Source organism: Parasteatoda tepidariorum, chromosome 4 (assembly GCF_043381705.1).
Source record: "Parasteatoda tepidariorum isolate YZ-2023 chromosome 4, CAS_Ptep_4.0, whole genome shotgun sequence".
NCBI classification, from domain to species: Eukaryota; Metazoa; Arthropoda; class Arachnida; order Araneae; family Theridiidae; genus Parasteatoda; species Parasteatoda tepidariorum.
In genome coordinates this window covers 3,361,057-3,384,846 of record NC_092207.1, presented here as the reverse complement: position 1 = coordinate 3,384,846, position 23,790 = coordinate 3,361,057, and the positions used below count along the sequence as shown (strand labels likewise).

The 23,790-nt window shown below is 30.7% G+C and overlaps 1 protein-coding gene across 1 annotated transcript in view; it reads right to left on the bottom strand.

Annotated features, from left to right (window-relative positions):
• LOC107445532 (protein O-linked-mannose beta-1,2-N-acetylglucosaminyltransferase 1) overlaps positions 1–23,278 on the bottom strand; it is a 99,087-nt gene extending 75,809 nt beyond the window's left edge. Inside the window, exon 1 of the mRNA XM_043050135.2 lies at positions 23,078–23,278. The gene's annotated coding sequence lies outside the window, so the exon portion shown is untranslated. The remainder of the gene's footprint in view (positions 1–23,077) is intronic.
• Between the last annotated feature and the right edge of the window lie 512 nt (positions 23,279–23,790).

Below are 23,790 nucleotides of genomic sequence, written 5' to 3'. Positions count from 1 at the left end.
ATAATCACTCACTCATTATTAAGATAAATTTAATTTTAATAGGTAAGTGCTCAGTACCATTTCTAAATTCCACCTTTTCGTCGACATGACGATTTTTTAAAATCTTAAATCAAAATAAATGAATGATTATAAATGTCCGAATAAGCGTCTTTGTTTATTATTAGAATTTTTTGTGGATCTTCAAAGCCAAACGTTTGGAAGTTGTAAAGATCTTGCGGGGAGCAGTGCACCTAAATCTATGTAAGACATTGATGGGAGTTGAAAATAAAATACGCGCCTTTTACGGGATATGATAATTAAATGACGATTTCTCTCGAATTAGAACTCATAGTAGACAACATTGACTTCAATGATCTGCTGGGAACCGTGTCTTAACCACTGCGGGACTAGATTTATGCAAAAACGTGCACAAAGAAGGGTGTACGGAGAAAGAGGGTAGCGGGAGAAACGTCTAAGGATACTAAAATCATTAATTATTTATTGTTATGAAATTAAATTTTGAATGAATAAGCAAAACAGTTTAAGAAGATCGATACAGTCAATAATAACGATTCTAATAATGAAAAGGAGAAGATTCTTTATTTTTAAAAATCAAGATTGTTATCATTTTGAAAATACAGTCGAACCTCTATTTAACGAAGTTGCTAAATTCCGATAATAAGTTCGTTATATGGAAAGTTCGTTGGACAGAAAATCGCCTTTTAAAATGCTTAGACACAAAACAGGTTTTAAACTCATAAACACTAGACATAACAGAAAAAAAAGCATTGGATACACCTTTATCTTGTAAACTAGTATCTACTATTCTTTTTTATAAATCTTAACACTAAAAGAAATGTGCATGGAAAACAAGAATAGAGCAAAACATTATCCAGAGTTGCACTATCACGCTACATACATTTTCAACTATAAAAACAGCTAAATTTATGCATAAAATTTTGACTGTATTTATTTTCTGTATACTAACTGTAAAGTAATTTTATATAGGAAAAGTGGAAGTTAAATATCGCCATAAATTTCGTTCAATAGAAAATTCACTTCGCTATTTGAAAGTTATTTTACGAAGAACTTTCCAAAATGTTCTTGGTTCCTAAAAAAATTCGCAAGATAGAAAAATTTGCAAAATGGAAGTTCGTTAAGTAGAAGTCCGACTGTAATAGTATTTTTAAGAATAATTTTGGTTCACATTACAATGACAAAAAAAAAAAAAAAGAATTAAAACAGAGATTGAGATTTTTAATTGCATTGACTTCGCCCCTCCTACAGTCATTATATATTCAGGGGCATCTCACATAACCTGGACCCAAGTAAAAGTTTTGATGGGGGGTCCTTATGCCGCTGCCAAAGCTTAGATGACAGTGTAAATTCAAAAGAATGTCTCCTTGTAGTTGAAAATCCCACTTGGAGGATGTTGAAAATCGAACCACTGAATGCAAGCGATCCAATAGTTTCTGACATTTTTTAAGTTTTCATATATCCAGGTAGAAAAAAGACACTTGAAATTGTCTGCCCAATTTTAAACATTCCATCAAAAAACTGTTTCAGAGACATTTTAATTTATATAAATAATCACGGTGTATTTTTCTCATGGACCATTCAGTGCTGCCAAGTGTTTGTCTTCTGCGGGGTGCGTAGCTTTTTTAAAAAGTGCTTATTTTCAATTTTCGTTTTTTAAAAGCCCTTGAAGGTGCGTTTTTCATTGAGTGTTTTTAAAAAGTGCTTCATTTTCCCTTTTACAAAATGAGATTTTTCCTTTACTATGTTGATTTTCGCTTCGAATTATGCAAAAAGACACATTATTCTACACAATTTAACCCCAATCTATTTTGGCGTATTGTCAGTGCGTAGCGTATGAAAACGACATTCGTAATATATGATTCAAAATTTCATGATTTTTGACAGTGGTCAAAAAGAATGCCGAATGATTTTTCTCTCTTTTGGTATGGCGGTTAAAACAAGATAAATCCGTCAATTGTCTGTTAAATATTACTTTACCAATTATTTTCTATAATGAATTAATTTTAAGTGTGAAATGACTTGACTTACCTTGAGCCGGTTCTTTCGAAAAATATTTTTATTAATAACATAGACGGCAGGAAACACATAAGAAACAGGAAAGAATATGTAGGGACAAGAATTCAGGCGTCTGGTGACATTCATCGGCACCACCAGCGGAATATTTCGTATTTATCATTTTACATTAAAACATTGTCAAAGACTTTCCAGCCCTGCCGAATTATGATAATTTTGTAAAGTGCTTAAAAATATTTTTTGAGTGCTTGAAAACTGCATAAAAGGTGCTCATTTTTTGTTGAATAATTTGGCTACGCACCCTATTCTGGGACTCTTGATACTTCTTTTTGTAGATTTGGAAGTTTCTGTTATTTCAGTAGTGTTGAATGATACCAGTTTTGAAATGGAGTTTGAAGATGATACCGGAGTGTCAGACTCTGTCGAAAGGTCTTGAAATATCAAGCAAGAATTATTATTGGCTGCGCATTCTCTGCTGGGCCCCCTTTTTGCATCGATGACAGCCTTCTGTGGAAGACCAGTTTTTGAATAGGACTTGTATCACAGCTGTGCCTGCAATGAGTATTCGGCTGGTCGCGTAATCCGAGCTTTAATTCGTCCCTAAAGTGTTCTATGGAATTTCGATCCGGGCTATGAGAAGGCCAGTCCAGTTTTTGGGAACACTCATCATTTCGTGAAGCAAGCTTGGATGTGTGTGAATGGAGGGAATTTTGTCGTCATAAGGGTCGAAGCATGGTCAACATACATCTCAGAGTTGTTTCCAACCACAACCCCCCAAACATCACCCCATTATGCTTCCAACACTGTCCAGATCTTAAGAAGCTTGTTTGGGTTTTAACTACCCAGATAGCAAAATGAGGTTTATTATTCAGCAAAAACCTTTCAATGTAAACCTAAAAAGGTTTGTGATGCGGTTTATGTGTAAACCTTCTAACCTTAAAACGAGATATTTGACAATCTGGCCTCATCCAAAACCTTGGAAAACAACTTTCTATATTAAAACCTTAAATCGAGATTGACTTAGGATTTCCAAGCGAGATAAAATCCTTTCATAAAGCTAGTCTCAAAGGGAAAATAATCTTAACCCTTTGTAACTCAACAACTCTGATTTAAGAAATATTTACGCCGGTGTTAGAATGCATCCTATTAAGCGTGTAAAAAATAATGAAAAAATTAAGATCTTAAAATTAAAAATTTATTGATAAAAAGTATTTGTTGAACATCTCCAATATCGTGAAAAATATCACAAAAATTCAAATATATTTAAAACTTCATGTGAAAAATTTTGAAATGGTTGTTTTTATGGTAACAAAGTCTCACACCACATTTTGCAATCCCTCCTTATATAATCAAGGGGATTGTTGTAAAAAAATTGTACATCCTGCAATTATGTTGTGGAACAATTCTTGCTAAACGCATTATAATATTAGTAGCTGCACCAAGACTTGGTTCCCCCGAGTTTGCAATATTTTCTTTACCTGAATTTGGTTCGATTTTATAGGTAAATCCAGCTCATTATAGGATTGAATTTTCATGTATGTTGCAGGTATGCAACGCGGTGATACAAAGGGTTAAATCTAGGTCATTATGAGATTTCTTTTCGCAAAGTCTTGTGTGCTCAGCTATAAAATCCACCGTGCCGTGATATTTTAATGGACAATGCCATTATTGATCCCTATTGCCAGTGTGACGTCAGCTGACACTTTTTAAAAAAGCTTTAAAAAATACCGTTTGAAACTACAATATTTTTTCTTCATTGATAAAAGGTTTTCAGTACAAACATTTTAGTGACAATGAAAAGAAAGGTTGCCTGGGTTGTTACTCATTTTGGAATTTCCTCTTCTAATATTTTGATTGAGATCTTTATTTTGTGTCATTTTCTCCTGTTCCTTACTTCAACACGATGATCTGGTTTGTCATTTGTAAATGCTCTGACTGGTTCATTCGTTTCTAACTCGTCATTTTCGGCTTGTCGTTGAATAACAGCTTCAAATCTTTCATTCATTGATTGTTGTTGGGATGAAATTGTGGCGTAACTATTAAACATCCATTCACTCGCTAACTTGATTCAATCTTGAGATACCTTTTGATACACGAAGGTTTGGCATTGTCTAAGGTTCTTCCTCCACAAAATCAAACGTCAGAGAACTAGTTGCAGACACTGTTTACAGCTCAGGATTAAATTAACGGAGTTCCTGATAGGATGTCGATACTGATTAATTTGTATACCATAAACAGTTCCATGCGAATATTCAGGCATAAAATTACAGTTTTGAAAGCACTGATCACTAAGTATGTAACTTCATGAATCAATTAAAAATTCACTTCGAAATGGAAACTCCCCTAAAAACGGTAATTTTTGCACATAGCCCATTCGAAGAACTCAATCGGGTCTGGTAAAGCACCCTTCATTAACATGCAGTCCTTACAAAATAACACAAATTTATTAAATGACGTTTCTAAGATCTTTTAGGAACCACGATACGATATTGTTTTGTATAATTAATGTGTTATAACAATTAAAGTGTTTAATTTTGCCGTCACTTAGAAATGCACGAGTCATTTGTTTATGAAATCGTTTTTAAAACTTTATTGTATGAAAAAGGATAATTTTAATATCACTTTCCAGAAAAAAAACTCTCGAATTGAAATTCATGTATTTATTATTCTTTAACGTTAATTATAATAAAGAATTCTTAATATATTATTTTTTCAAGGCTGTGTATTTTTGACTAAAATTAACTTCTGTTAAAATAAGTCGATTAGTTAGCGTTTTTCGGCAAATTTGTAAATATATATANTATTGCGCATAAGCTGCAAGTAAACAGAACTCATTAGATAGGTTCAAAATGAAGATAAAACAAAGGAAAATTACACACCTTACAAATTACCCCCTTTTTTACCTATGGGGAAAAAAGGGGGGGGGAGAAAATAATAATAAAAAAAATAGCAAACAACTGAGAAGGAAAAAAAAGGATAATTTTTTTTAAAAAAATCCGAAAAGTAAAGGATATAATCTTTTCATCAGCCCACGCGATTATATCTGCGAAAAAGAGTGCTTTCTGATATTGTATCAATATAGCCAAAGCAAAATTTATTGAAAATAAAATTGATACAATATCAGAAAGCACTCTTTTCTGCGGATATAATCGTGTGGGCTGATGAAAAGATTATATCCTTTATTTTCCGGATTTTTTAAAAAAAAATTATCCTTTTTTTTCTTCTTCTCAGTTGTTTGCTATTTTTTTTTATTATTATTTTCTCCCCCCCCCCTTTTTTCATATGCCTGTAATTTTCCTTTGTTTTATCTTCATTTTGAACCTATCTAATGAGTTCTGTTTACTTGCATCTTATGCACAATAAATGAAACTTATTGTTTTTCTTAACTTTCTTCGTGTTTTTTTGTATTTATTTATTTTGTTGTATATATATAGTTATTTTTTTAGTTTGAAAAAAAAATGAATACATTTACTTAAACATATGAACACTTTACTTAAACATTAAAAACATACTTTTATAAACGTAAGAAAATAATACTTTTAAGAAACTGAATCAGCTTCCATGATAGATAAGAAAGTAATAAGAGTCACTTTTTAAGATTTTTCTGTGATATGCTTACCTGATAATGTTCCTTCATTGGCTATTCCTGACTGCTTAGTGATCTTTTTAATATTTAAAAACATTATTGACAAACCAAGCCCAAAAATTTCAATTATCATTGGGCGATTTTGAGAAAATGGCAAAATTCAAAAGTTTAACTTCTTTGACTAGATTTAGTAAAATTTACATTTCAAAGTTTAAAATATAATAATATTTTTTCGAAAATTTCAAGTATTTTAACATATTTTAAAAACATTATTTTTATATACAAATCAGGAAACTTTTTCGAATTGCGAATTTGTTATTTTTCCGAATGTCACTTTTATTTTATTTTTTGATGAGGAAAAACCTTTAACATTTAAAATTACGAAAGGGTGTAGATACGAAAGGGGGTTGATAATTAGTTCAAGAACTTTTTAATTTCACTGAAATGAATATATTCATCACTTCTGGTAATGATTTTCCATTATTGTAGAAACATTTATCTATGTTGCTTTCATTTTATTTTATAAACGTAGCTTGATGTCGATGGGAAGAAGAAATATAATGAAACAAATGCTAATAAAAGTGGACATATAAAAGACACAAGAGACACGTTTACAATTTGAATTTTTATTTAATATAAAGTTGTTCTCTATACCTTTAGCTTACGGCTGGTACAACATGTGGACCACATGTAATGGTACGAATGGTACACCGTAAACAAAGTGTAAATACATTATTTTTAGTTCATTTCATTACGATATTAACAAATTGTTTCTGCATAAAATTACAATAATTGTAAATTATATTAAAACCTGATTTTTTTTAATCATTATTTTCTTAAATATTGACTTTTAAGAAAAAAATACAATAACGAATGAAAAGTAACCACGTTGTAGACAAGCAGAACTTCCCAGCTTATTTATTTATTAATTAAAAAAAAAAAGATTATTTGAAAAAACGTTAATGTGCACATTGCTTAAGTGAACTGCATTTCAACAGATTTAATTAACTAGATTATTGTTCACTTTAACGGCCTACATCGTATGTGCGAGAAAATGGATGAAACAGAAAGTAAGAACTATAAGTTAATACTTAACCGTTGTATGCGTGGAATGATTGACTGACAATATATGAATGTATGCAAAATTTTAGATCATTTATTCATGTTTTTACAAACTGATTTAGTCTACAGAATGCAACAAAAAAGTTTGAAAACTCCCAAATATCTCGAGAAATGTACTATATCGGATCAAAAAAGTGAAAGAAAAAAAATGCAGTCAATATTTTAACATTTTTTGAAAACTTTTAAATGATATCAAACTGGATCTTCAACGCCCACTCCCTTGAGGCAACTTTGAAATGTTAAATCCTACCTTTTTTTTAATTGCAAATTCGGATTCTCTAGAAGAATTGATGTGTATTTTTGGTGCAAGAGCCATGTTTTAGTTATAGCGCAACTCTAGACGAAAGTAACTCTATTTGACATACAGGGGTGATTGTGAGCCCAACTCAAAAATCCTGAAAATTTCCCGAGTAAAATGACGCATTTCAAACTATTAATGTCTTCATATATTTAAATCATTGATATTTTCAAAACTTGAAATTCTAAACTATGCAGCGTCATTTAAATGAAAAATTATGTACAAGATGCATAAATTATAGTGTTCTAATATTTCTAAATAAAATATACAAGAATTTTTAAACATGACTTCTATTTGAAACTTCTAGACCTTAGATTTCCGGATCACGGTTAGCGAAAAATCCGGTAATCCGGATTTTTTCCGGAGCACAATCTACTCTGCCTATAGGTTTAGTTAGAGATTTTGCTTCACAAATGCTACCGAAACATTTGAAATAGAATACAAATAGCTGAAAATGGCGTTATCTACACATTGAAAAACAAATAAATAATACGATATTTTTTTTTTCGAATTTTTTTTTTGTACATATCGATACAAAATTTTGTAACATATGTCTATTTATATGTTCTTAATCTTAAAAAGCTTTATAACATCTGTAAATCTTTGAAGCAAAATGTCTGTTCACATTTAAGATGTCACCCCATCTCGGAAGATCCGTGAAGCTTTCAAAAAAATATCCTTTTTTGATCCGATATATGTATATTTTTCACCCTCTGTAACTATCAGTTACTTTTATGTATGCTGTCTGTGCGGCGGTGATAATATTTATAAGATATAAATAGTAAAGAATATACTGTAAAAATTCTCCTTCAACCACGGCTTGCATGAAAATAACCCCCGTTTAACTATGGTTCAAAACAGAGGTGAAAATGGATAGGAATGGAGGGCATTTCAATTTATGATTCAGTGTTTATATTCAGTGTTTCCCAACCTTTTTTGTACCATGCCCCACCTAAGCCTTTCTAAAATTCTTATGCCCCCCCCTATGTAACATATACATAATTTTTAATATTAAAAAAATCGAATTGTTCACTTAAGAAACTTAGGAAATTGTTAGCGAAACAAAGTAAGTAAATTTTCAGAACATATAATGAACTAAAATTAAAATTCGAAATAATTTTAATAAATATTTTTCTATAATAATTTAATATTTTAATTAAGTGAGATTCTTGCCCTTGATGCTTGCTGCACGTAGATTTTATCTTAGGTTCCAATTTGGTTAGCCTCAGTCTCAAGTCTCCCCGTTGTGTTATATCTAGACGATTTTTTTTTACCAATAAAATCATTTACAGCACTAAATCCACATTCAGCTAAATATGAAGATGGAATCGGTAACAATAGTTTTCTTGCACATTTGATTGAATTTGGGTATTTGTTTTCTGTTTCCTCACGAAGCCATGCCATCACTCCTTTCATATTAAATAAAGTTTTAACTGACTCATCATTTTGCATTTCTGCAAGTTCTTCTTGATATATTTGATATATCAGACAAATCCACTAACATGGACTGCAACATCCATGTTGGAAAATAAATTTGTTTTAAATCAGAATATCTTTCTTTTAAATCAGCCGATAGAATTTTCAGATGATAGACAATAACAAGTAAAGCGGTATCATTTACTTCACATTTTTGGAGCCAATGAAACTGTTCAAAGTTTTTGTTGTTAATATATTTCTGACATAACTCAATAAGGGTAATGAAGCCAAATATCTTCGCTTTTGCATCAACAAGAGTTTTATTTGTTCCTTGAAGTTTCTTATTTAATATATTCAGTTTTTCAAAGATATTGGCTAAATAACTCACAAATGCTTTACCATCGACTGTAAACAGATACTTCATTTCAGGTTTGTCGCTTAAAAAATCCCTAAGTCACATAATATTTATTGACCGCAATTATTTAAGAATTTGCTTTTTTCTTTCGATTTTGTCACCGAAATCTCGCATTGCATTTAAATGGCCCAGAGCAAAAGGTTTAAACTCATGTCGAGTCCATTTTTGAATTGCCCCCCTTTGCAATTAAATTGCCCCACGTTGGGAAACACTGATTTAGAGCATTATCATTGGGGGGTTGTCTTAGCGATACTTTGTCGGGGCAACTCGAATAACGTTAGTGCTAGGGGCTTTGCAAAATCTCTCTAGAAAAAAAAGCATTGCTCCCGATTACTTTTAATCCCCCAAGTCGATACATTTTACGCTGACAATACTGTCTGTCTGCTATCCGGAATAGCCTGGTGGGCCCATGTCCAAGAGTTTGTGGGTTCGATCGAAGACTCCCCGATTAGTAAATGTTGACTGGTGCACGTTAAATCTGTCGAGTCACAAAGTCCTTCATGTCCCCATAACAAATCAGTTCCTCTGGGGATTCAGGAGTATCTTCTGAATTGGGTTCAAGGAGTGGGTAGTCTCAGATTTGGGTGTCGGCTGCTCAACGACGATTATATATACTGTCTGTCTAAAGAACTAAGTCTCGCTATTAATCTCGATACTATCATTAGATCGAGTTTGTAACCACTGAAGGTGAAGTATTTACATCAAATCATATAATATTCATTTCCAAGTTTGTAAACGTTTTTGTGACACTACTGTATTGCCCTAAGAAAGATATTTTTTTCAATCCTGTGTCCATTTAACGTTTAAATAGGCGCACATTAAAGTGCGCAGGTATAACTTAGTGATTTCATTGGAATGGATGTCTCCAAACAATAGATGGAAGGGCCCCCCCCCCCTATAATGCTCAATTATTATGCATTTCCACTCTAAGGACATCGGAGTCATGATTCTCTTTTATGCTGATTTATTTACCTTTTTTTTTCACTCGCTATTTCTCTCCCCGATAAAAATGATAATAATAAAACGTTTATAAAGTGCACTATCCATAGGTGTAAAACTTCATAATAATAATTATGAATTTGTATTAACTACATAATAATAATGATTCATTTGCGTTTTAAGAAATGTCACAATAATTCAACGGTATAGAGTAACTATGCATTTGTGCTAACATTATCAATAATAATTTTCTGTCCTGAAAGGGTTTTTCTGTAGGATGGCGATAAAATCTCTTCGTTAAGATGGAACATTGTCACATTCACTTGTTCTCATGTTTCGATCCGCCAATTGAATTTACGGAAACACCGTCAATGGAATTTGCCCTGATAAGATAGAATGCTCTCTCGACAATGCTTTTAAAAAGTTACCGACATCTACGGTTCCATATTTTAAACACCTTGGATACAATTTCACTCTAATATTCCAAAATAAGGAGACCGTTGTATTTATTCTGTCTTAAACTAGATGAATTCGGTATCCATAAATACCGAAAAATCACACACAAAACTGAAAACCAAATCCATTCATAATTTTTCAATATTATCTTTTTTTTATAATTATTAATTATTTTCCTTCCCGGAAACTTTATATTATTATACTAAGCGAGATGTTCAGTACGTAAAAAATAATAATAATAAAATCAAAATTATGTGTATTCATTGAAACGATTACGATGCTGAAAATCATGCTATGGGTCAAATGGTCATCAAGAAAATAAAGCATTTGTTTTTTCATTAGCAGTTATTGTTGTTTATTGAATTTCTTTACCGATACATTATTTAGGTCCGATTATTTAGGTGTATCGAACTGCGTCAATAGACAAAAGTTATCTGATGCTTCCTAGAATACCCGAAAATGACATGAAGTAAACGATCATTTTATTTTATAAATAAAAAACACATTCTAAAATGTATAGTTTGACTAAAGTAAGAACTCCCCTAGTTATTCTTCTGGACTCGTGGCGGTGACTATGGTAACGAGTTCTAACTATTTCAAGTAAGGGTGTGGGTTTATTTGGCTTGGGTCGGCGAGAGAAAGTGTATTGCGTTATGAAGAGAAGCTACCCTTCCTGAAATGCGCTGTTTCCATAGCAGACTTTGTGGCGGGGAGAGTTCTTACTGTAGACAAACTATATGCTACTCATTTCAATGATCATCGAAACAGGATTTTTTTAAATGAAGATCAAGGACCGAAAAGTGCCGCAATGACGTTCCGGTACTTATGTACTTAGTCGGAACACCGCTCCAAGACAAGGACACGTTTTTATTTTATTCCTAAATCTTTATAAATAAAAAGAAAGTCTCCTCAAAGAAAGTCGGCTTAAGTAATATTTTCTTCTCTTAAATAGTTTAAATGCATCCATTCAACTTGAAAGAAAAAAATGTTTGTTTTCTGTTGCAAGAAATTTTAAGAAATGGTAGATATTTTCGTATTTCTGATTGGGTCACCGAGATACAGTTTTTTTAATGACACTGAAATGTACAAATTTAAGAACGCCATATATAAGAGCAGCCTGGAAATGCTTTTTCATGAATACATACATTCACTGTGCTCTAAAATACAAATATACGTTGAATACATACGCACATTATATAGGTACACATATGCACTGGGTGATATCGGTATTTAAATATAATCTCCCTATAAAATGTGCTAGATTTTATTTATTTGCTATTTGAGTATATCTAAGTTGTATGTTAGATTTTAATTTATTTGTTACTTGAGTATATGTAAGCTGTAAGTTAGAGTTTGTATCATGGGTTGCTACGTTGATATTATAGAACAATTTTTTTGTGTCAAAATAAAGTGTTTCTTGTTTTATTTTTACTGCAATACTTATTTTTAAGTAGAGAACGACAGAATATTGCACTTTCTGGTAGAGTCTCTTCCTGATGGGTTGTTGAAACGTAACATTTGTTCACGTTTGCAACAGTTTTTTCGCTGCTGTTTCGAGTAAGCTAAGCCCATCTAATATCAATTCTCTTTAGTAACACATTCCAAATTCTTTAGCAAAGAATTCAATTCCTTCATTATATATTTACACAGAGACTTAACACCTAAACAGCACAAAGCCATGAGGAAAATAAATAAACTAATAAGGCATCGAAGTTTGCCGGGTACACAAAACAAAACTATATCACAATAAAATACACAAACAAATAATAAATCTAAGTTAAGTAAAAGAAGTAGAATAGGAAGAATTAAATTTCAACGAATTCGATGTGCGATACGGCCTTGTGTTAAATACGACACGGCTTAGTGTTAAAAAAAAAGCTCAATGTGCAGTTTGTGAAACGTTCATTAACATTATAACTTATGCAAGGAAACTTAGCGGACACCATTTTGTTGATAAAGATTAGTTGACGTCATAGAGGTCACGTGTGTCTTGAAATACCCAATTATGCGTCTCTACTAGTTTAGTTATAAGTCATGCAAAGCAATGAGAGAAGCATCCCAAGCATGCTGGATAGGATTAGGGCCGGCTTATGCATGTCGCGGCCCCTAGGCAATGCTCGTCTCGCCCCCCCCTACCGTCTTCTAACTTCCTAATATATTTTTTCGCTAACACAACACTTTATTCATAATTACGCTGTTTTTTACTACATAGGTATATTATCACATTATTCAATAAAAATATTGAATCAAACGAAAAGAATATAAGTAATTAATATATGCATTAAAAAAATCATACAATAAGCTTAAATATTAACTCTTCTAACTTTTTTTGTTACAAAATCGTTCAAGACATCCTGAAAGTTAACCTTTTCCAATACATCATTTTCAATTGCCATTATGGCCAATGAATTTAAGCGGTTTTGAGACATAGTTGAACGAAGACAGTTTTGAATTAATTTCAATTTGGAAAAGTTTCGTTCACCAGTGGCGTTTGTAATCATAAGTAATGTAATCATAATAAAACTTACGTATAGTAATTTTAACTTCAGTTTACACTACACGGATTTTTATTCGTCGTTTCACCGATTTTCTCGAAGCCCGAAGCACTTCTGCAGTCTTTATAAATAAATAACCAATACTTAGCTCTAAATTCGTAAGTTTTGAAACACAAACTGTGAAACTCTCTTTTCATTCACAGCCGTAAAACTCGAAAGCAAATTGCACGAAGTGAAAATTCAACGATTACATTAAAAATGTTTCAAAAATGTTGTCTATGACACAATACAACGTATGTATTTAGCGGATCGGGGAATTCCCCAGTCATGCGACGAAAGAACCAGTACTGCCAACCTTATTTTTACATACTCTTTGGTAGCTTGGCCATAGAATATACATACCTATGGTAGGTACCAGAACAGTAAGTGTGCATTCACAACGTAGAATTTTGCGCGTTTTTCAAGCGTGTTGTGTTAAAAAAGCTGCTCTTGCTGTATAGTCATCTGATTAGTCGGCGTTAAAATTACCGNTACAAGGCTACGGAATTAGGTCGGCTGTTCAACGACGGTTATAAAATTAAATATGGGGCTAAAAGTCTTTTTGTCAAAGGATTTTGATCGACATTAAATGTTAAATATTTAGGAAATTCTCTGAAATTAAAAATATTTTTATTGGAAAGTATCAAAAAGTTAGTAAAGAGAGTTATAATTATAATTATTAAAAACTCTGCATTATTCTTTAAATTACGATATTATAATTAAAATTTGGTTTTTGCCGAAATCATCGTAAATATAATAGTAGAAAAGAAAAAGCTACTTTTAATTACTGATTTATTTTAGTATTTATCTTGAATGTATTCATGAATATAAAGTTTTTTTTATTTATTTCGAATCCTCTGTTGCTCAACTTGAAAGTATAATGAAAGAAAAAGTGTCTAGTGAATGAATGCAGAAACGTGTATGAATTGTTATCACACAGACGTCAAGTCGTTTAAAAAGAGTTGGTATGTGGAATTTTTTTTTTTCTTATTTCCCCCATTTTTTTTAATGTTGAATATAATATAACAACCGAAGGAGATTTCTCGCGCTTTTCGAGTTATGCAAAAGAGCTGGAAACCTTGGCCCTCCTATTATCCCTAACTAAGGTGGTCTATGAGTTTTCAAACGAAGTTATTAAAAAAATGAAAAACAGTGGGAGGTTAAAATTGTTTAACGCTCGTCACCTACTTTGTTTTTATTATTAGCGGTTCCCTTTCATATTTCACTCCCCCAGTTATAAAAAGAGTTCCTCGAAAGACCTCGATGTCTTCTTTTCGAGCCCTCGAGGAAAGGTTAAATGTTGGATGCTTTTTTTAATTCTGCCATAACTTGAAAAAAAAATTAGTAAAATTTTTAATTAAAAAAATAATCGTTGATGTTGATTGATTTTGCGCCTTTTTGAAATAATGCGCCCATGGCATTCGCCATACTTGCCATACCCTAGATACGCCACTGTTTCGCTATATCTCGAGAAAACTTCAAGCGAATTTAAAAATTCTTGCACACAATTATAAAATTTATTTATCTAAAGACCACGCAAAGAAATAATTTCCACCGGCACTATGAGAATGCGGTCCTATACTTTCGCACGCACATAGCCACCCAGATATGCTGAGATCATTTCTATCTGATTTTGTTGTCCTTTGGTTGAAGGAGAACATTGAAGATTACCCTCATATTGCAGCTTTACTTACTTATTTGACATTCAAAATGATTATTTTTTGGAAGAGTCATTTTTATGATGGCATTCAAGAATGTTATCACTTTTAACAATTATTTCTGTTGATGAGTGACATGTCTAAAAAGTAACTTAACAGGATTTTTTTCCTTTCTGGAAACTACAAATAAAAATTATTTTCCTCGTCATGCAGAGGGTAGAAAAGGGAAGGAACTGAAGAAGGAAACAAATAGCGTTACACTTATTGAACCCAAAGATGCATTCCTATTGTTTTGTTACTTTTATCGGTTACTAGGCAAGATAAAAGAATCGTTCAGTGTGAGATTTCTTTGTGTAGCGGTGGCAACAGCAAATCGCCTTCTTAAAATCGGAGGAACAAAGCAATTGTTTTTATGAGAGAATTATTATGTAAAGCTCACTTTCTTACTTATAGGATAAAGATCAAATTTGGGAGCATCCTTTACACTAAATATTGATGATTAGTGCATGCGTACACAAGAATAATCTTTAAAGTAGAACTCTTCATAGATTTCTTTTCTTCGACGAAAGAAATAATTAAGGTTTTCTCTAAACGCACCGCCAAGTCTTCTTTTAATATTTGCCCAATTAAAGTAATGAATCGAATCGTTTCGCATATATATACAACGCATACACTTTTCCACTAATTTACTTAATTGTTATTTAATCCATTTGTATTAACAATTTCAAATGCAATTTTTAGGGTCAGTAAAATGATTTAAATTGTGAGATCGAAATAAATCGACTGTATATTTTTTTTTAATATTGAAAGAAAAAGATTCCAATTTGTTCGAGAGCTATCGATATTTTAAGTGCTTCTTTTGTAATAGTTTTCACTTATTCTGTTTTAAATAACAATCATCCATTTTTTAAAAAAAAAATTTTTTTTCCATCTAATGATTTTTCTAAAATTTATTGTTAAAATCATTTTAAAAGCTCAAGCTTGAATGTCAAGTAACAACAACTGTAACAAAAGCAACGAGAAAATAAATAAATATAGTTAAAACAATAAGAAATACGACCTTATAGCGTGATTTAAAAAAAAAAATTGAAGGGAGATAAAATGCGTTTGAATTGTTTTATCAAGTTATATATAACATATTTTATTTATATATTTTCTTAACGAAAATTATAATTTTTTATCGAATTTTAGGGAAAATGAAATGAATGAAAAGCAACTAGGCGGAGGGGAGGAAAATTGGAGTGACTCAAAAATTGATAGATATCTTTTAGGATAATTAAAAGTTTGCAATAACTAAATTATTAATTATTTTATTAAATTTCGAAAAAAAACATCCGTTCATTAACTTTTAAAACTATTTACGAAATTTTAACACGAAATCAAATCAGAGTTAGTTATTTTATTTGTAGATAAATTTCAAAGAAAGGTATTATGATGAAGGAATTTACAAATCCAAGCACCTAGATCCTTTATGGGTTCCTTTCTGGGAAATCATACAATAAAAAAAGAAGAATAGAATGTCTTTTAATTATTTGTAAATGAAAACAAAAATTCTTATCACGAAACTAAAATTCAAGTAAAAACTATTATTGATTTAAACCAAATCTTCAAGAAATAAAATAAAGAAACAGTTGATAACGAAAATAAAAATTCAATTGGTGATTTCGGAAAATGTAGGCCTCAAATGCTCTCCTAGAAACTAAATAATAATAATAATCAAAATTAATGATTCGTAATTAGTATTAAAAAATTAAATCCTTTCTTAAAGTTTGAAACAAACTATAAAGACAATTATGCGGGTACTGAGACACCCAGAGTTTTCATAGGAATATAATTTTTTTCTAAATTTTTTTTTGCTATTTTTATACACTTTTTTGTTTTAATTTACTAACTACGGTTAACATAAAATAAATATCCTCTTTAGACTCCTAAACTGACCGATGGAATTTGGCATGCTTGATAGTTCGAAGTAAGTCATTCTAACAAAGAATATTATACTTTCTATTAAAAAATATATATATTCTTCGTTTCTACTTCGAACCGTTCGACCGAAATGCACCTGCCCATTTTAATTATAGCATACGAATTTTTTTTTAAAATCTAAATAAACAAATCATATAAAATTATCTGAAATATTATAATTTTTTTTTGTTGATAAATTTTGACTATCAGGAATTGTCCGCGGGGAATAGCATCATGCTGAATGCAGGTTACCTCTATACTTATGTTACGCTTTGAAAGCATAAACATTGTAAGTTCGTAGTGTGGCCGGTGCTTCTTGAAAAAGATACAGGAAAATTCAGGAATCATATAATTTTATTAAAGTTAGGGACAGAAGCCCACAAATGAGAACATTGCATGTTGGTGGATAGATAGAGAAGAGCACATTTGACCTTGAAACGAGGGTTTTTATATCTTTCTGAACAATATATTTAAACATTAATAGGTCTTAGTAACGTGGGACTGATCAATTTCCCAAGCTACTAAAGACACATCATCACATTTTCTGAGTTAATTAGATCAATATTATTACTTTCTTTGTGGGAAAGGTTTTAAATGATCACATGTTAGATAAATGCTCTATTTATGGGTTATATTTAATATATAATATTTTTAACATTATACGATATATATATATATATATATATATATATATATAATACNAAAATACTTTTATATATATATATATATACATATATATATATATATAATTACAAAAAGTACTATAAGAAATGCATTTTGAAAACATTACAATAATGAATAAAATATTTTTGCGATACAAATTTGTTCAATTGTATTTGTAAGATACTCTTTGCTTTTAGGAGGTATGTTAACAGAACGTAAATGGGTTGTTTGTACTAATGCTTTAAAAACTTTATTTTTAGTGATAAGAAAAATTTAAATAACAGTAACAATTCAACAAATTTTTCTAAAACTGATCAAGAAGTTAAGCAACTTCAAAAGAATTTTGGAAATTTTGAATTTTAAACTTAATAATTTAAATAATAATATTATCATTAAAAAATTAGCCTTCTGTTAGAGGTTAAAAATTAAAATGTACAGTTTTCTTTCTTAATTTTCAGTCACAAAAATCCTATTAAAATTAGAGCAAACACTTATGGGCTTAATACTTACTTATTTAAACTTGGCCTCATTTTTTCTAACCACTGAAGTAAAATTATTAACAATTATTTAAAAATGTTTTTCATGGTTTATCCCTAATAATCAACCCATTTCATAATTTATTAAACAAATAAAAAACTTTATTCACTTGCGATATTTGAATTCCAGGGTAACATTCCCTTTTTTAAACTAAAAGATGTTCTTCTCAGTTATTACTGTGATTATAAAAATACCCTTCACTGCAATTTTGATTATTGGGGAATTCTAATTAATATATGTTTCTTTAATAATTATAGATAACATTTCTTTATTCAAATAGATAGATTATACGAATTGAGTGTTAAAAAAATATTGTGTGTTATTTCAAGTCGATAACGAATCGTGTTTTTCCACGTCTGATTGCCTCTTCAGTCGAACCTGTATATAAGGAAGTCGCTAAATCTCGCTAAAAAGTTCGTTCTATGGAAAATTCGTTCAATAGAAACAACACTAAACAAGTTTTAAAATTGATAATCACTCGACATAATTGGAAAAGCAATTGATACATCTTGTCAATTATTTTGTTTCAACATTTCATCCTATGAAGAAGGTTTGGTGATTTCTGTCACAATTTATTACTGTATTGTTTTCACACTGTCTAAAATATCAGATTCAGTTAATGTGTCTGCGGTTGCAGCTTCAGAAACAATAAAATCGTCACTAATTTCGTGGTTTTCTCTCAGCTGTACCCACACTTTTATAAAGAAATAGCATCCTCCGCACTTTCCCCGGCCCTAAGAATACAGCGTTAGCAAAACTGTTGTGAATAGTAAGATCTGTAGCATCATAGTTCCATGCTTTGGAAATTTCTGCTATGCTTTCGCTTGAATTGATGTTTGGCATGTATTCCTGTATGAAATGCAAACAAAAAGGAATTTTACCGCTTTCTCTAAGAGTGCGAAAATCAATTCAAGGTCATTTCCTCCATAAAATGCGTTAACAAGCTTCAAAGATATTTTGTGAAATAGGGATAGTAAAGAAAGGTTCATTCAATAGACAATTATTTATAGAAATATCATATTAATAATAGAAAGAAATTCATTATAAGAAAGAAATTCATTAATAGAAAGTTATTTTACGAAGAAATTTCCAAAATGTTCTTGGTTTCTCGAGAGAGAGAAATGAGAGTTCGTTAAATAGACTGTAGTTTGCAAAGATTATTAATGCAGAGTTCTACAAATGATTGTAAGAATAAAGAAATTTATTGAAAATTGGATTTGGCTATCTTCATAGCGTTTGTTTTAACACATTATCTGCAGCGACAAAAAGTATATTTTATTAGTTCATGCATTTTAAAGAGATCACCTAGAATGTCAAAGAGTTTTTTCATTTCAGTTTTTGTGAGATACAGGTATATTCAGAATAAAGTGATACATTTAATTTAGATTGAATCGAATGTTCAGAAAGGAAAGATTTGTTATTAGGATAACTCGATTACTTCCGGTGTTCCCAACTTCGTTGATTATTTAACATTTCCTTTAATTAACAAAATGTTTTACCTAAACTTATATGAATAACATTATGTGTGTAGAATATGGAAAGAAGAGTCTCTCCATAAAATGGCTATTTACCGATGACTTTCTGTCATACTTTCTAAAATAAAATAATGTTAGCATCCGAGCAACATTTTATAAAATAACATACCGAATACTGTAAATCATGAGTGCTTTAAAATTTTAATGCCGAGTATTTATAACACTAAAGGCCTACGTCATGTGTGATGAATGTATCAATTTGCACGCTTTTAGTAAGCATCCTTTCTTGAGCAATCAAAAAGAAAAAAAAAACTGTCGTGAAATCAAGTTATTGTTAGCGTATAAATAAAAAAGAAACTCTTTTAATACCCATTCATTGCAAGTAAATGATGACCGACACTTTTTATTACGTGTACCCTTATTGCCGGTGGATTTGCGTTATTAGATGAAGAAAAACATGTTTCGTGGTAAAGATAGGCTGTTCACGAATTAGCCACAGAGATTACCACCTTTTAAAGCACCACCCTAAATGACAGTACCAAAATAAAGCATCAGTAAGGCGATTTTTTTACGCTTCTTCTAAACTCATTATAATAACTTATTTTTCCATTATTAATGGATAAGCAGCCGGGATGGCTCAGGGGATAGAGCTTTACAATGAGGTGAACCGGGTCGATACGCTTCGAAAAGACCACAGTGCTGACGCAAAATATCCTCAGTGGTAGACGGTTAGAATCCCCTCGATGTCTGGCTAACCGTGGGAGGTTTTCGTGGTTTTCCTCTCCATGTAACGCAAATGAAGGTTAGTTCCGTCTAATTTCTCCCAATACTTGATATAGGAGTTCCCTTGTCTTCTGGATCAAATTTAAAATGACAAGGAGTTAAACATGAGTTGTCGTCCACCCAAAATGGCTGTTCAACGAAGATTGTAAAATGAAATGAAATATTAATTGATGTGTTAGTTTTATAGAAACACCTTTTTGTAGCACAACTCTAAATACAGGCAATTTTTGTCTCTTGATGTCGTTTCAAACATGTTTTAACATAATTATTATAATAGCTGATATAATAAACATTCTGTATTTATATCATCTAATTTATCCAATCGTCGAATTTATGTGATATAGTGTCTTATTTAATCAATTGATACACTAACGTAAACAAGTGCAAACCGGTTTCAGTCGCGTAAAAACAATAAAGCTATCACCTGATAATTACACAGAATCTTACTAATTTGGCCAGGGACTGTAGATATCTTAAAATGATTAATTTTTTATACTTGAATTTTTTGTAGTTCGATTTAAACAGCATGCTGGGACATTGAGACGGTCCTCCATTACATTCTCAGCTGTTTATCAACTACTCATTGTTCGCTAATTATAAAATGAAGCGAGTTAATTTTTTCTAATTTATTTAATAATTCCACTCGATAATTGCACATACATACAATTGTTGGATCGAATTATAAATTTGGAAAAGCTTACTTTTTTCATTCTCAAAAGCTGATGTTCATAACTTTTCTTTTAAACCTTTTTCCTTGTATTTCATACCAAATAAAAGAATATGAAAAAAAATTATTTTAAAAACATACAATAGTGAGTCGATACAAAAAAAAAAAAAAAACACACTAAGTATTAAAACCTCTCGTTATGGAATATGCTTAGTTTTTAAATGAATTATCGAATATGCTATATTTTTATGAATAAAAAAATGAAAAATTAAAGCCTAATTAATTCGAAGCTTAATTACATTTAAAACTTCAGAATCGGAGAAAGAATTCTTAACTTTAATAAACTTCCATAATTTCACCCATATTTGCTTCAATCGTTACCTGAAACAATTTTAAAAACCAAAAATCGTATTTTTTCTTTCCTATGAAAAAGAACTAGTTCATGAATCTATTTGAGCTTATACCAACGCATTTCACGTTTTATTTATTTTTTCACTTTCTTTATTAAAATGTATAATATTATTTTAAAATAATTGATTTTTCAATAAATCAGACCATAGAGAAATGTTCGAAATAGATTGGTATAAATAAATAAAACAGTCGGGTGAAAAGAACCGTCGGTTTCTGCGCACCGTTTCCCAAGCGGTAAAAGGTGAGAATCAGCGGCATTCGCCGTCCAACTTGGGCGGAGGTTTTTGTCGGTGAACTTTTTTATCCAGGACGCAACTCGAAAAAAGGGTCTGTCAAGGAAAGAAAGGGTTAAAAAAATAAATAAATAGAAGAAGAAGAAGAAACGTCTTTTTCAATATTCAACTCAAATAGGAATTTTGTAATTTATTTTCTTTTTCGAATACTAAGCATGTTCGGTGAAGTTCTTACGTCGATCACTCTCAAAAATTTATAAAAAAAGACTCATTAACAGGAACGTTTAAATAAAGAACAATTCTTATAAGATGTAAAAACGCTTTTTGAGTTCTCACCGAAAATCTGTTTTGAATGATGAAAAGAAAGAAAATCATTTATAAGGAATTGCAAAACTGATCTCAGCCACAACACAAAACTATTCCACGGCTGTGTGTTACCTTCGCGTATAAAAAAGTGAGGATCACAGAGTCCATTTTTCGCCCGTTGGTTTTTGCAGTCTTAAAGGCCTTGAAAACAAGATTTCTTCCGTGAATTCATTTGAAGAACATTTAAATATACTTTTATTTATAGCAATACATTGAATTATGTTTCTTTTTGCGGTGATTTACTGGGGAAGCAATGTGTATATGAGAGCCATTTTTAAAATACTTCCCAAATGCTCATAATATTTCCCTTCATTAAAAGTTTCAGAATTCAAAGCAGATAAAATCAAGGAGCAAAAGGACCATGATTATAATTCTGGTTCATTATAAATAATTATAGTTATTTTTTTTTTAAAAAGCAATAAATTATTATGATAATTTAAGGTGAAGATAAGCACTTTTGATGATTTATTTAAATTGAATATGAATAATTATGGCGATAATTTAAGTTGATGATATGATGACTATTTCAAATGGCATTAAATAATTATGATGATGATTTAAATCAAGCTGTAGGGAAATGCTTTTTTTAGATAACTTTTTACATTTTCAGTTTTGACAGAAATACTTCAAAGAAAATTTTCCACGATTTGCTGAAAACTTATAAGTTAAATATTTCGAAATAAAATAAATCAAATTTGGTATAGTATTTGTTATAGTATATTATTTCTTTAAATTGTAGTTTTTTAATATATATTGCTCTTCTTCATCTAATTTATGTAGTAAGAGTAACTCTGTACACTATTTATATAAAGAAAACGCTATTAAAAGTCTCAAAAATTCTTTAAGAATCGAGTAAGGAACATAATTACTTGAATGTATTCAATAATTTTAGCTTCAAACTGTTTTGAAATGATTTGTGTACATTAGAGTAAAATTATTTTCTATGACTTTTGTTGATTTGTGCATAGTTAAATAATAAGTAGATTTTACGAAAAGCTTGCGGAGGATGCTACATCTAAATTAATTATAAAAAGCAATTATTTGAGACATCCATTATATTAGCACTGATAATAGTAATAAATTATGTTTTATTTTGTTTAAAATATAAAATATGAGCATTTCTTTCAGTTCAAATAAAATTAGAAAAAGAATAAATGTCAAAGATCGATCGATTTTAACATTGGTCCATCCAAGAATACCAAAGTCAATACTAATAAATATATTATTGTATACATATATCTTGTCTCAGATTTTAAGTGTCTAAAAATATATTTACTTCAAATTTAGGAAGAAGAAAAAAATGATTGAATATTTTTAAGTGATATTTCTTTACTTAAAATTAAATTCAATAAAAATATCAATTTATATTAAAAAATAAATAAATAAAGTTTTTTAAAGAAGAAATAGTTTTTATTTTTTATCAAAGGGTCATCGAAATTCTTAGTTTACAATGTTCTATACTAAATGAAAAATGGACCCTGCAAACAAGTTTCCTCGGAGCTAAAATATTATCGAAAAGTTTTACCTCTTTCCCGCCAGAAGCTCTCCTTTTCTCCGGTGTGAGCCAAATTAATTTTCCATTTCGGAAAAGAAAAAAGAATTCCTCTCTGAGCACCTTTGAACTGCTGGGAAACAAACTTGCACCTCACTTTAGCCACGGGAGAAAATAAAATTTAAAAAGAAAACGAAACTTCCCCGATCGGAAATGCTGGCAGACGATATCAGTGTTCCAAGCTCAGGTGGCATATCAGCGCCCCCTCGCGGCCTAAAGAGTAATGACGCGAGATATCTAACCGCCATATTGTGTGTGTCACTCAGCGAAGCGGAACGCGCAGCGCACCTGCGGCCGAACTTTATTTTTCAATAAAAAGTTTTTAGTAGAAAAAAGAAATGATTCATTTTTATGTTTTATATAGTAGCACATGAAGTCATTCATAAGTTTGAAAAGCGGTTTTTCCTTCTGAATAATTAGTTATGTAGCGTTGACGTTTTTGAAAATCTTGTTGAAAGGACATTTTGGAATGATAAAGGAAGTTTAATGGAACGGAACTAAACTCCTGTGCTGGGGATTTAGGGGTTCTCCATCAAGAATGATAAGAAGGCAAATGATATTAACTGCGAATGGTAGAAAAGGGAAAAATCGATTAAAATGGAATTAAATAGTTGTTATCGATTAATGTCCAATATATGGTTATTAAAACTATCAAAGAAATCAATATTTAAGCCTCGTGATAAAGA